Source organism: Chiloscyllium plagiosum, chromosome 10 (genome assembly GCF_004010195.1).
Source record: "Chiloscyllium plagiosum isolate BGI_BamShark_2017 chromosome 10, ASM401019v2, whole genome shotgun sequence".
NCBI classification, from domain to species: domain Eukaryota; kingdom Metazoa; phylum Chordata; class Chondrichthyes; order Orectolobiformes; family Hemiscylliidae; genus Chiloscyllium; species Chiloscyllium plagiosum.
In genome coordinates, this window is record NC_057719.1 from 39,017,688 (window position 1) to 39,031,410 (window position 13,723).

The 13,723-nt window shown below is 42.2% G+C and overlaps 1 long non-coding RNA gene across 1 annotated transcript in view; it reads right to left on the minus strand.

Moving 5' to 3' along the window:
• The window catches only part of LOC122553538, a 65,141-nt gene that overhangs the window by 3,441 nt on the left and 47,977 nt on the right, over positions 1-13,723 (minus strand). The window contains exon 2 of the long non-coding RNA XR_006312757.1: positions 6,536-6,592. This is a non-coding gene — a long non-coding RNA (uncharacterized LOC122553538). The remainder of the gene's footprint in view (positions 1-6,535; positions 6,593-13,723) is intronic.

Consider the following 13,723-nt stretch of genomic DNA (forward strand, 5'->3'; position numbering starts at 1 on the left):
TTGTCAAAAGCCACACTGAAGTCCATGCATCAACAGCACTAAACCAATCTTTACACAAAGTCATTGCCTCAAAAATTGTTAAAAATCATCCTTTTATATAGTCAGGCTGACTGACTATTCTTGATTAATCCTCACCTCTTCAAATGGAGATTAATTCTGTCAACTTTTTTTCAATACTTTTCCTACCACAGACTCACTGCATGTAGTTGCCTGGTTTATCCCCATGACACTTCTTGAATAATGACACCACATTAGTTGTTCTCCCACTCCTCCAGTAGCCAGAGAACAACTGAAAGTTGATGTCAGAGCATCTACAATCCCAAATCCTGCATCCCTCAGCCTGTGATATATCTCATCTTGCCCTGGGTCTTATCCACTTCCAAGCCTGCTAAAATAGCTAACACCTCCTTCTCCTCAATGCTAACTTGCTCAAGTATAAGATTTTTTAGCAGCAGCTAGAGTCATTGTAGACTATCCACATGACTAAGATCATCGTGGGCACAACATACAGTGGAATAGTCACACCACAAGTAGAGTACGCAGACAGAAAAAGAATGCATGACTGTTAGACAAAGAAAAAACACCAGTCAGATAATACAGGAGTCCCTTGGGACAATAAGACTGTAAGATGTAGGAGCAAAAGTCAGCTATTTGACCCAATGAGTCTGCTCCAGTGATTCATCAAGATCCTGACTGCTTTGATATTCCTTAACTCCACTTTTGTACTTATTCTCCATAACCCTTGATTCTTTACTGATTACAAATCTGTTTCCTGAACCTTGAATATACTTAACAACAATACAGCACTGTTGGATAAAAATTCCATAGAATCACTACCCTCAGAGAGAAAATTTCTCCTCATCTCCACACAGTCTTAGATTTGGAGTAGTTGATGACAACAGGAGAACTGTAGCTGACAAATAAGTGAACAACTTATTGATGCAGTCTTAGAAAATCAGTTGGATCCTTGGCAAATGCTATGTGAAATTAATGGAAAATAGTTAAATCTTAAGATACAAATAACAAGTCATCCTTGTAGGAAAAAAGTAGTCTAAATAGATTATACTGTTGCATCCTTTTCACTTGAGATTCAATTCCAGGATGTCAAAACTTAAGGTTGCATTCAGACAAGAGAGGAAGAGGATTTACAGCCATAATTCCCCTCTTGATAATTTTAGTTAAAATTAAAAGGTTATAACTGAATATGAAAAACAAATCCTTCCCAATCTGTTATTCTAAGTCACTAGAATGGAATGATCCCGATCAGTAAGACATGAAAAAATCATAATCTACCAGGATGTAGACATGTCAATCATCCTGTTCCTGCAATTGCCCATATGTTTCCTCTATCTCTTATAAACAGGATTAAGAACTGCTAAACTTATTATTAATGAAATATGAAAGTTTCAGTTTAAAATTAGGGATTGACAATTTAAGAGAGAGATGACAAAACATTTCTTCACTCAGGGTTGAACGACTTTGGAATTCCATTCCTCAAAAGGCAGTGGATCCAGAACCTTTCATTATTTTTTTAAGGCACAGTTAGATAGATTCTTGATTACCAATGCAATGAAACATCATCACTCATACAGAATTGAGGTTAAAATTAAATCAACCATGATCTTATTGAATGGCGGAGTAGGCTCAAAGGCCCGATTGGCCTACTCTTGTTTTTTGCTTGAAAAGAAGTGCAAACGTTAATTCCACCCAACCCCTCTTCAATAATCTTCCTTCCAAAATGTCAGGTCACTCATTCAGTGAAGAATCTAAATAATGAAGGTTTGAAGTTGCACTTATTACGGGGTGATCTCCACTGCAAATTAAATGACAATTCTGCCATGAGTTTTGTCAGACCCCATATTACAACAGACATCACAATCTCCCTGTTTTGTGGGCTGGCTGTAGACATAACAGGAAGGCATGAGTGTTGCTAGTGAGGGGAGGTAAGAGGGGCAAGAGAGTAGGGGTTTTCAAAAACAAGGGCATGGAGATTGCTTTCTGCAGGGCCATTCCACATCAATGTTGGGTTCTTCAAGTACATTACCTTTTAGCTTAGCCTGCTGGACACACTTTCCTCATTCCTGAAGAAGGGCTTATGCCCGAAACATCGATTCTCCTGTTCCCTGGATGCTGCCTGACCTGCTGCGCTGTTCCAGCAACACATTTTCAGCTCTGATCTCCAGCATCTGCAGACCTCACTTTCTCCTTATATCCAATAGAGGCATTCATATTGGCCAGGAAAGGTGTGAGGTTAGAGTTTGTCTGTATCCCAACCTTGAATCAGGCTGGTTCTATTTCAAAGTAGGAATTGATCAAATGTCACATGGACTGACTGCCTACAGATTGTGTGCTTTTTGAACAAAATAGAATGTATCTGCAAACGCAGATTCACCCCATACATTTATAGGTATGTGTGTGTGCACACACACTTGAGAGAAAGAGTGAAAGTGAGAGTGAGAGTGAGAGTGAGAGTGAGAGTGAGAGAGTGAGAGAGAGAGAATGTGTGTGTGCATGCACGTTTGATAGAGTGAGTGTGCAAGAATGACAGAGTATATGCCTGTGAGAGGATGTGCGCGTGAGTATGGGTGTGTCTCTCTGAGTGAACGTGTGTATGAGAGGGGTGTGTATGTGTGAGTGTGAGTGTGTGTGTGCAAGTGTGTGAGAGTTTCTAGTGTAGTTCCCTCCCAGGTGGGGAACACTTCAACGGTCAAGGACATTTGGTCTTGGATCTTCAGGTGACCGCCCTCCAAGGCAGACTTCAAAGGCTGACAGCCAAGTTCAGTACCCGTGAGGATAGCTTCAACCGGGATCTTGGGTTAATGTCACACTATAGGTGACCCCACTGCACTATACACTCTCTGACACACAAGCATACACACACACACTCTTACACATGATCGCATTTACACAGACCCTCTCTCATACATACACATACCCTCTCACAGGCATATACTCTGTCACACACATATACTCTGTCACACATACACACTCTTTATCAAGCATGTACACACTCTCACTCCCACACACATGCATGCATACAATTATAAGTCTATGGGGTGAATTTGCACTTGCAGATACATTCTATTTTGTTCAAAAAGCACACAATCTGTAGACAGTCAGTCCATGTGACATTTGATCAATTCCTACCTTGGGAATAGAATCAGTCTGATTCAAGATAGGGATAGACAGACTCTAACCTGTAATGTATTGTATGAGCTGAAATGTCACCCTTTTTTTCAATAAAGCCTTACATTATCTCAAGGCTGTGACTTGAAAGAAGTTCTGGGATTGGGTACACATTAATGAATCGAAACCTGCAACTCCATTCTAAGCGACTGAAGACTTAACAGCAATCTAGGTTTGACCAATACATTGCATCAGTTGTAGGACACTTTGATCTGTTACTGTAAATTTTGTGTCCTATGATCCTGCCCCACTAGGTAGCTGATAAAGGAGCAGCACTCCGAAAACTTATATTTCCAAATAAGCTTGTTGGAATATAACCTGGTATTGTGTAATTTTGTTACTTTGGAAGACAGAGTCCTAACTTGTACAATATTTAGGCCAGCTTTTAAAAAGGCCAGCAGTCTGCCAACTTTAAACAAACAATATGTTTCATAATTATGAAGATGAGAACTTTACTCAATCTTAGGTCATAATCACAAAATTCAAATATGAATGGGTGCTGCATGTGCCATCCATGTTTGAAGATAATCCGTTTATCCTTATGACTCCATTCCCTAAGGGAGGAAATTGTCACAGTTTTCCCTCCTGTTAAAAACAGATCAAAATTGTCAGGAAGGTAAAGAATCATCCAAGGCAAGTTTAATTTTTTTTCCCTTTGCAAGGCAAATACAATGAGAAGTGCTCCAGCAGACCTCACAATGAAAGCCATTGTCTCTTGACCCTGCCTTCCATCAAGAATCCCTCAAAACCTTCACAGCATGATACGACGTCCTGCTGATAACTTTTTCCCTCCGGTAGCTATCCCAATGTCCATTGGTGCCCAGATGTTGGCTGCTGCTTCAGCCCATTTTGGACAGATAGCCAAACACTTGTTTGTAATTGAGGCCCTTAGAGAAAAAAAAAGGTCCTGAAAGCTAGATTTGCCAGCGTTTGTGCATTCTGCCTCCTGAAGATCATTTTGGTATGGATAAAGAAAATTGACTAATGGGCAGGAAACAGTGATGTGGGATAAGGAGTTCTTTTATCAAGTTGGTGACCTGTGACAAATGAGGTTCTACAGGGAATCATGCTGGGACTGCAAATGCTTACAATATATATATAAATGACTTGAAGAAAGGAAGTGAATGTACTCCCACTATTGCTTAAATTTGCAGACAACACAAAAAAAAGTTGGAAAGGCAAGGAGTAAGAGGGAAACAAACAGTTTACAGAGACATTGATAGGTTAAGCAAGTGAGCAACAAGTTGGTTTAATAGAGTATTATGTGGGAAAATGTGAAGTTGTTATTTTTGAAAGGGAGAACAAATGAGCTGAGTATTATTTAATAGAGAAAAACTGCCGAAAGTTGCAACACAAAGTGATATGTGCACAAACACAGAAAGCTATCACATAGATGCAGCATGTAATCAGAAGGTTAATAGAATGTTGGTCTTTATTTCAAGCAGGTTGGAGTATAAGAGTAGAGAATCTTACTGCATCTGTACAAGGTGCTGATAAACTACATCTCAAGTACTGTGAGCAGTTTTGGTCCCCTTGTTTAAGGAATGATATCATTTCATCAGAAGCAGTTCAGAGAAGCTTCATTAGGATGATCTCCAGTATGAACAAAGGCTAAACAAGATAGGAGTCTACTCACTGAACTTTAGAAGAATGAGGTGTGATCTCACTGAAACATACAGGATTCTTAAAGGGCTTGAAAGGGTAAATACTGAGAGGATGCTCCCCTCATGAGAGAATGTAGGACCAGACGCATTGTCTCAAAATAAAGGGGCACCAATTTAAGACTGTGATGGGGAGGAATTCCTTCTCTGAAGGTTGAGAGTCTTAGGAACTCCTTATCAGAGTGAGCTGTGGGCTCAGGGACCTTACACATGTTTAAGACTGAGACAAATAGATTCTTTATCAGTAAATGAATCAAGGGTTACGATGAAAACACAGGAAAATGAACATGAGGAATTTGGATTAGCCACGAACCTATTGAATGGCGGAGCAAGCTCAAGGGGCCAAATGGCTTACTCCTGTACCAATTTCTTATCATCTAAATAATAAAATGGTCATTCAAAAAATCCAACACCCACTCTCCGCTCCCTGACCTCTGAACATTTCAATTCAATTCAATTAGTTACCCTTCACTTAGTCCATACTTTGTTCTCCGCTGCATTCTCCCATGTGGTGTCTTCCCAAAGGATTCCTGAAAATTGAACTATAGCATGTGCACTGTTTGTGATTCTTCCTTCCATTAAGTTTGTCATTTTCTCAAAAAAAACCAATCATCCCTGCCAGCCCAACCTTCCTTTGTGAAAATCATGTTGGCTGCTTCTAATTATTTTCCCCTTATCTACAGTATATGCAAGTCGATCATTATCAATTGAATGCATGCAGATCTGATAAGCAGCACATCAGCAACAATGCTGCTTAGGTTAATCTTGATGAGGAGGAGCCGGTGTTGGACTCGGTGGACAAGGTCAGATAACACACAACACAAGATTATAGTCCTGTTGGACTATAACCTGGTGTCGTATGATTTTTAATTTACCATCTACCAGGCCTGCTGTCAAGGAAAGGCAACCATCATTCTCAAAAATCCATCCCACCCTGGCATTGTTTTTCTACAACCTCTATCATTTGGGGAGAAGGTGCAGAAGCCTGAACACATGCAGCCGGTTTCGTAACAGTTTCTACCCTACTGTTGTTAGACTACTGAATGGACTCACAAACTCTTAATGTTCACCTGTACCTGTGTTTTTGATTTTGCCACTGTTTACCTATTATTTACTTATCTTTGCTACTTAGCTATGTGATCTGTTCACAAGTCAAAGCTTTTCACTGTGTCTCGGTACACATGACAATAAATTCAATTCAACTCAATGAACTAACCCAACATATTTGCTCAGCTCTTAAACAGCAAACATCCTGTTACAAACGAATAAACTGTAGCTACAATAAATTAGTAATTGTAAACTTATCATTTTTAATCAAGCAAGTTTCTTTTGGTCACAGTAATAAAGAGAATAACAAAATGTGACAATAATTATGCTTCCATTATGGTTGTACACTAATGGTCATTATTCTGTTGGCCTTTCAACACTGTGATATCATTGCATAGATTGCACATAATGAATTTCTTCAGCTCAAGAACATTCTTATTCCCGATATTCAAAACTAAAATATTTGCTTGCATGCAAATTATTTCAAATAACATTGCTACGCACAATGTAGGTTTGCAGCACACCAAAAAAGTTATGGCAATCAAAACATTAGTTGCACATTGTTTCAACATTACTGCTGAATAGCATTTTACTGTCAGAGAAGCTGATTTAAATATGATTACAGTCTGTTTGACACATACCTGCATGTAAATATATCTGATATTCATCAATTCTTTTAGCATCACTAATTTGAATATCTGTTGAAAGATAAAATACAACCATATCATAATAACTGCAGGTTCTTAATCAGTTAATTTTATTAATTGTGATTGTTACATACGTAACATGCTGATCTTGTGTACCTACGTAAAGATGCTGGAAGCACGGTGGCTCAGTGGTTACCACTGCTGCCTCACAGCACCTGGGTCCCAGGTTCAATTCCAGCCTCGGATGACTATCTGTGTGGAGTTTGCACATTCTCCCCGTGTCTGCGTGGGTTTCCTCCGCGTGGTCCAGTTTCCTACTGCAGGTGAATTGGACATGCTAAATTACCTATTGTGTTAGGTTCATTAGTCAGAGGGAAATGGGTCTGGGTGGGTTACTCTTTGGAGGGTCAGTGTGGACTGGTTGGGCCGAAGGGCCTGTTTCCACGCTGTAGGGAATCTAATCTTATCATTAGTGGGCGGCACGGTGGCTCAGTAGTTAGCACTGCTGCCTCACAACACCAGGGTCCCAGGTTCAATTCCAGCGCCTTGGGCGACTGTCTGTGTGGAGTTTGCATATTCTCTCTGTATCTGCGTGGGTTTCCTCCCACAGTCCAAAGATGTGCAGGGCAGGTGAATTGGCCATGCTAAATTGCCCATGGTGTTAGGTGCATTAGTCAGGGGTGAATGTAGGGGAATGGGTCTGGGTGGGTTGCTCTTCGGAGGGTCGGTGTGGACTTGTTGGGCTGAAGGGCCTGTTTCCACACTGTAGGGGTTCTAATCTAACCTAAACTGCTCGTTAAAACTTATCATGTGAAAATAGATAATATCACAAGCTGGATTTTTACATTTCTCAGTCAGTGAGTTTGAAGGTGGAGTCTCATTAAATCCAGTGGGTGACCAATTACCTAGCTATTACTACTTTTATAACAGGGGTATATAGTGGGGATTGCTGTGGCCAGCTCATCCATTTGTGGGCCAACTGAGGTGCTTAAATGAGCAATTCATTCCCACTACAGGATCTCATTCATCACTATAGGATTTAAGCAATAGTGGGAGAAGTTCACTCCAAGCACCCAACCTGATAGGTTTTCCTGCATGGGCCAGTGGTAGGTTGGTGCAGAAGAGTCCCTCTTTAATGTACTTCTGGGTACATTATATGAACTGCTCCCCATTGTTGCCAGTCCCCCTTAGCCTCTGAAACCCAAGACCCCCTGCCCATTCAGCCCCTGTTCCCAAGGCCTGCCAGCTTACCCAAATCATTCAATGCCTCATGGTTCTGCTACAAAGTTCTAGTGAGATGTAAGCCTTGGATTGGTCTGCATTTTTCTTATGCAGGACATCCGGTTCCTGAGAGGTGAAAATCTCCCCTCCAACTGAAATGCTGCATGACAGTCATTGTTGCCCTGAATAGAGTCTTCCCCAAATTTCCAGCCAGAGTGGAGAATCTGGCATCTTGTAAGATTCAGCTTCACATAAACACATGATATTAGGTTCATATTAAATGGTACATAAGACATATTAAGGTTGAAGGAAGTAGGCCACTTTATTTCATTTTTCTATAATACCAAAATTGCTGTCTTCCCATTAGAATTTTTATTTCTCAATGAAATCTAGAATACTGGTTCTAATTGTCCTCTGAAGAAATACAACCTGATATCTCTGCTAACTTACCTTCCAAGCCTCCTCATGTACTTTATCTTTATGCAAATACAAAATGCTATGGATGCTGGAATATAGAAGTGCCAGAAAACTCAGATCAGGCAGCATCTGTGGTTAGAAGCAGAGGTCTGGGCTGAACTCTCCACTTCCTTAAGCAGCATGGAAAATTGTGAGAATGTTGAAAAAATATGGCAAAAATGGAAAAATATGATTTTCACCCTCATGCAAGAAATTTCTGATTTGTCCCTTGATATTTAACCCAAGTTCTGAATCTCGCTAATGAGTGGCAATTATCATGCATTTATACCTCAATAATGGCTAAACTCACCTCGTTTCTATGGTGCTCTTAAGTCTACTCTTCTTACCTGAGAAGCTAGATGGCACCACATCCTGACGTTCAAAACTAAGGGGAGAGGAAAAAGATTTAAAGGGACCTGAGGAGCAACTGCCAGAGGAAGTGGTAGATGCAGGAAAAGTTACAACATTTAAAAGACTTTTGGATAGATACGTGAACAGGAAGGGTTTAGAGGGATATGGACCAAATACAGGCAAGTGGGACTAGTTTAGTTTGGGAAACTTGGTCTGCATGGACAAGTTGGACCAAAGAGTCTGTTTTCGTGTTTTGTGACTCTATGACTCTCTAAAAGACAGAATGTTTACCTGGCAGCAATAGTGTGCTGCTTACTTCTCTGGAGCTTCAGACAACTCTGACCTCACCACAATGTCCTGCATTCTCCATAATTCTGTACTCTTCTAACCTTAAACCACACAAATGAGTATTGCCAAATTGTCAGCCTCATTACATCGTTAGGGGTAAGACATTCAAGACTGAGATGAGGAAGAATTTCTTCACTCTGAAGGTTGTGAACCTGTGGAATTCTCTCCCACAAGAAGCTGTTGGGGCCATTTCACTAAATATACTCAAGAGGGAGCTGGATGTGGCCCTTGCAGCGAAAGGGATCAAAGGAAATGGAGAAAAAGTAGGAATTGGATACTGAGATTGCACGATCAGCCATGGTCATATTGAATGGTGTTGCAGGCTCAAAGGGCTGAATGGCTACTCCTGCACCTATTTTCTATGTTCTTATTTGGCTGATTTTGAAGCAGTATACATCACATCAGTCACTCCATACTCCACTATGGAGCTCAGGGACACACGACTTACATTATTCTGCCAGGTTGTTCTACACACGGGGGTAAACAAGCATGTCATGCATACACATGGGATGAATCTTATGGCTTTCCTTGTGCTGACTCACTTTGTGCATACTCACAGGCTGCCAGCCTATATGACTTGCACTGCTCTCCAGTGTACCGACTGGGCAAGGTAATGTCTGTCTCTTCATACAGAATAAAATTGTTTAAATGTGAGGCCCTGCAAAGGCCAATAGCATCATTCATGTATCCACAGATTCAATAATGCAACCCATTAGATATCAAATTGCAATTCATGGGAGGTCATTCTTTTTGAGGAATGAACATTAAAAATTATGGCCTCAAACAATCAAGGCTATTTCATATTTTGTACTAATTGCCTGTTTGTCATATCAGGTAAGCAAATCTATTTGGGTAAAAACTTGAAAGTCTCACATGGATTTACAATTTCTAAATCACATTTTATACATTTTACATCTGACATTTTGGAGCTGCTACATTTGCACGCTGAACTGTAAGTATGTAAGGACATGGTTTGTGATGGTCATGGATGGGTTCTTTTGGATGCAGATGCTGGCATGATGGATTAACTCCAGAATTTCACTTCCTCAATGTAGTTCTTGCACTTTGAATCTGCAACATGCATCTAGATAATGCTACACAGCTCAGAGCTACTTATTGAGACCTGATATTGCATTCATTGTAAAACCTCTGTGGCCGACTGTGTGATGCTATATGTCATGCTTCATTGTGATTCACGCGAGAAGTCAGTACTACTGTTAGTAAAATGCTGTTCTATTTTGGACACTCCCCACAAATGATCAGCTCACGAATCTGATATGGACTTGGCAATTGGTGGACTCCTTGCAACTTTGCTGCACAGATGAAGATTGCTTTGAAGGAGAGAGCAGTTATAATGTTGTCAGGAAGCTCAAAAGAACAGTAACCTCCAATGGCTGCCACATAGGAGAAGACCACGTCCCCACCCCTGATCTCTGAGGAGGCAGACGGGATGATATGACCTAAATTCCTTGCCGTCATTTTCCACAGCTTTCAGGAAGACATTGCAGTTACAGATTAAAGGTGTCTCAGGTCATCTACTGGAGCAAGGGTCCTGAAGAAGGATTACACCTAAAACATCGACTTCTCTACCTCCTGATGCTGCCTGGCCTGCTATGTTCTTCTCGCCTCCTGCCTGTCTATTTTGGATTTCAGCATCTGCAGTTTTCTTATCTCAAATCTACTTGAGTAAGATTTGCACTTGCAGGAATGGGTGACCAACATTAAACTGCCTTGAATTTTTATGCCAGATTTTTGTTTCAGAAAGTATCCAGGGACCTGTGTGGCATTGCGCAACCTTTGACCCACAAATGCAAGTGACTATTACTGATGCTATTTTCTCCAGTTGAGACCAGTTTATAAATATTTTTAATCAACCTGTCCAGACACATTATGACATATGTCTGAAGCAGGTGGGACTCAAACCAAGATCTTCTGACCCAGCGGTTGGGATACTAACACTTTGCCACAATACCGCCAACACAATTTATATCTTCCATTATGACAAGGAGAGCCAAGGAGCTTTGCCAATGGGGTTCTCCACCATTGCTGACTTCCTATAGGTGTAGGCACAATTGACTACACCCAAATTGTTCTCAGAATGCCCAAATTACCAAACTGCGGAGTCCAGCAACAGGAAAAGCTTCTATTCCATCAATACTCAAATTATTTGTGACCATCAGTGGTAGATTTTGGACATATGCGCCAGATAATCTGGGAGCTACCATTATGCATGTATTCTACATATTCCTTTCCAAGTCCTTGTGTCTCAGGAATGGCTATTGGGAGACAAGTGGTACACCCTCTAAACATGGCTGATGACCCATTTATGTAATCCTCAGACTGACACTTAATGGAGATACAACACTGCCCACAATCCCACCTAAGTCATTGTGGAATGGACTAAAGGCCTCCCTAAGATGAGATTCCAATGTCTGAACTGCACTAATACCTAGAAATGCTTTGCTGCATCATTATGACAAGCTGTGCAATTCACTACAGAAGCTGACAAAGGAAGGTTATTTCCTCAATGCAGAAGAAATGTGGCTTAATAGAAATTTTCTAACAATGGAGATGAGGATATTGACTGAGAGGGAAATCCAAGAGACCAAGACAGTGTTATGAACTGTTCAGCATGAGAAGTCTGACAGAACCAAATTTAAAACTGTTTCCAAGATGAATGAGCTTCGTTTCAAATTCACTTAGTTACATAACGTTCTGTTGGTTATATTGCCTATAGGTCCTGGTCCTCAGTAAGTTTTATGTTCCTTAACCTCCCACTCAATATAAGTGTAGTCCAAACGTCCACAGATGAGGTGCTCTATATTTGGACCTGTTGGCCTAGAAGACTCAACTGGTTGTCCTAAGGAGTGGTTTAGCCTAGAAAACTCAGGCCTGCTAAGAAGCTCCTGTCCAGATACATGCTTGCCTTTTGTAGGCTTTAACATCATTTGTAAGAGGGAGGTGAACAGGCCAAACACCTCTGGTATGTGCTGATAGGAAGCTTCTAGAAGCCTCTGTATGTGACTCCTCCTCCCTACGGGTGCCTACTGACATTAGTTTATCTCTGAGAGGAAGGGGAATCTGGAGATCCCACTTCCCACTCTCATCTTGCCATTGATGCTGAGCATCTGTTACTATAGTGATGGAGTGCAGGTTTGTGTGTATATATCCAGCAGACACAGAGTACTGGATATGTGTTTCAATGGTGGTAACCAGACTCCCAACATTCCAGAGCCAGCACGGCACTGTTAACATCGGTTGATAACATTATACTTCAATCAGCCTAATGAGTGCCTCAACCAAACCTGCCTGCTGCTCCTGTTCCCCTCTGTACATTTTGATGAAATCATTAACTGCCCAACCAAGAGGTCAAAGACTGTGTGGGCCTGAGGAGGTAACTGGGCTCCTGAGGTTCCCTGACTGCCCAACACCTGGGCATTTCTTACTCAACCAGCTGTAGAAATTGTCAAAGATGCATTCAACAGATTAATAAAGAAATGATGGCCTAGTGGTATTATCGCTAGAGTATTAATCCAGAGACGAGATTAGAGTGGTGCTAGAAAAGCACAGCAGGTCAGGCAGCAAGCAAGGAGCAGGAAAATCAACGGTTCGGGCAGGAGCCCTTCATCAGGAATGAGGCTGGAAGCCTCGGGGATGGAGAGATAAATGGGAGGGGGTGAGGCTGAGGAGAAGGTAGTTGAGAGTGCAATAGGTGGATGGAGGAAGCGGTAAATGTTGGAGAGGAGGGTGGAGCAGAAGGTGGGACAGGCCATGAGGATGGTGCTGAGCTGGAAGTTTGGAACTGGGATAAGGTGAAGGGAGGGGAAATGCGGAAACTAGTGAAGTCCACATTGATGCGCTGCGGTTGAAGGGTTCCGAGGCGGAAGATGAGGCATTCTTCCTCCAGGCGTCGGGTGGTTGAGGGAGTGGCGGTGGAGGAGGCCCAGGACCTGCATGTCCTTGGCAGAGTGGGAGGGGGAGTCGAAATGTTTGGCCACAGGGCGGTGAAGTCGATTGGTACGGGTGTCCCAAAGATGTTCCCTGAAGCGCTCTGCGAGAAGGCGTCCAGTCTCCCCAATGTAAGAGACCACATTGGGAGCAACGAATACAATAAATGACATTGGTGGAAGTGCAGTTGAAACATTGATGGCCTCTTTTGGGGTCTTGGATGGAGGTGACGGGGGAAGTGTGGGTGCAGGTTTTGCAATTCCTGCGGTGGCAGGGCAAGGTGTAAGGAGGGAGGGTGGGTTGTTGGGGGGCATGGACCTGACCAGGTAGTCACGGAGGGAATGGTCTTTGAGGAAAGCGGATAGGGGTGGGGAGAGAAATTTATCCCTGGTGATGGGGTCCGTTTGTAGGTGGCAGAAATATCAGCGGATAATGTGGTTTATGTGGAGGTTGGTGGGGTGGACGGTGAGGACCAGGGGGCGTTCTGTCCTGGTTGCAGTTGGAGGGGTGGGGTTTGAGGGCAGAGGTGTGGGATGTGGATGAGATGCATTGGAGGGCATCTTCAACCACATGGGAGGGGAAATTACGGTCTTTAAAGAACACATCTGGTGTGTTCTGTGGTGGAACCGGTCCTCCTGGGAGCAGATACTGCGGAGGCGGAGGAATTAGGAGTACAGGATAGCATTTCTGCAGGAGGTAGGGTGGGAAGAGGTGTAATCCAGGTAGCTGTGGGAGTTGGTGGGTTTGTAAAAAATCGACGTTCATCAGGAATAAAGGCAGAGAGTCTAGAGAGAGGAGGCATCAAGGCTTCAAGGCAGGCATCCTTGCAAGAGGATTCGCAGTAGGGTTAAATCAACT